Here is a 1,493-nt window from a genome sequence, read left to right on the forward strand (position 1 = left end):
TGTCAGTTCTTCCCAACCTGATCTATAGTTTCAACACAATCCCAATCAAAATCCCAGCAGGTTATTCTATGGATATCAACAAAATGATTTTAAGGTTTATACGCAAAGGCAAAAGACCCAGAATAGCCAACACAATGTGGAAGAAGACCAAAGTCCAAGAAGGAACACTAACTTCAAGGACTTACTATGCAGCTACAGCAATCAAGACAGTGTGGTATTGGTAAAAGAACAGGCACATGAATCAGTGGAACAGAAAGGAGAGCCCAGAAATAAACCCACATAAATACATTCAACTCATCTTTGACAAAGAAACAAGAAGAATTCAATGGACAAAGGACAGTCTTTTCAGCAGATAGTGCTGCAATAACCAGACATCTACAAATAAAAAAAATTGATCTGGAATGATATGGCAGTGCCATGGAGCCTCAGTTGGCCTCAGATAGCTAGTCTCTTGCTGTCCCTGCCGGCAGACCACTCTGTCTCCTACAGGGCATGCATGTGCAGGATCAGGGGATATGTGTGATCAGTGGCTGCAGCCTAGAAAGATGGCAGAGCAAGAGCAAAGAAAAAAAAAATTCCCTTTGATTCCAGAATATCTCCTGAAAAAGATGGAGGCTTATCAAGCCCTCAAAGCCATCCAGGCAAAGTAGGCACTTCTGGTAAAGAATGAGCAGAGGTAAGGAAAAAGACTCAGGTTTAAGTGACTGGAATTGGTCCTACATAATCCTAGCAGCAGAAATGTGACAGGGTGCATCTCCTATGACTAGAAGTGAAGCCTCATGCCTTAGAATCGCCAGATAAACTTTTATTGGCCTCTGTTGTACACATCCAAAGGATTAATGGGGTGAGTTCACTGGTGCAGAGGAACACTGCAAGAGTTCTGAAGATTTTCTGTGGTGTCTGTCAAAGTCACTCCCCAGAGCCTAAAAGTGGAAATTTATGTGACCTGGGGATTTCCAAATCTGAAGTCTGTCCAGGAACTCATTTTGAAACGTGTACAAGCCAAGGTTAAGAATAAGACCATCCCTCCATCAGACAACATAGCAACTGAGGAGCACCTGGGAAGGTTTGGTGTCATTTGCTTGGAAGACCTCCTTCATGAAATGGCCTTCCCTGGGAAGAATTTCCAAGAGATCTCAAGGTTCTTGTGCCCTTTCTACCTCTCAATGGCCCATCATGCTACCAATAATAGAGTGGACTTCTTCAAGGATATGGGCTCACCTGGTTATCAGGGTGAACACATCAATCAGCTCATCCTCCAACTGAAATAGACCCAGAATTTCTGAAAGCACAGTGCATTGGAAGCACATGTTTTTGTTTTTTGAAATTATCAAGTATCTTGAAAGATTATTTTCTGCTCTGTCTTCAAAAACTGGAAGGGAAGGGCCAGAGAAAAGATAGTAGGTTGTATTCATGGCAGTCACCTCTCATCACAGTCCAGTTCCAAGGAAAATGTCCAGTATTTTCCAAGTTGACTGCTGCCTCCTCTGAAA

The 1,493-nt window shown here is 42.7% G+C and overlaps 1 pseudogene; it reads left to right on the top strand.

Annotated features, from left to right (window-relative positions):
* The first annotated feature begins 545 nt into the window (after positions 1–545).
* LOC112619397 lies at positions 546–1,271 on the top strand (annotated as a pseudogene).
* Positions 1,272–1,493: the final 222 nt, after the last annotated feature.

The sequence above is a fragment of the Theropithecus gelada genome, chromosome 2 (genome assembly GCF_003255815.1).
Source record: "Theropithecus gelada isolate Dixy chromosome 2, Tgel_1.0, whole genome shotgun sequence".
NCBI lineage: Eukaryota > Metazoa > Chordata > Mammalia > Primates > Cercopithecidae > Theropithecus > Theropithecus gelada.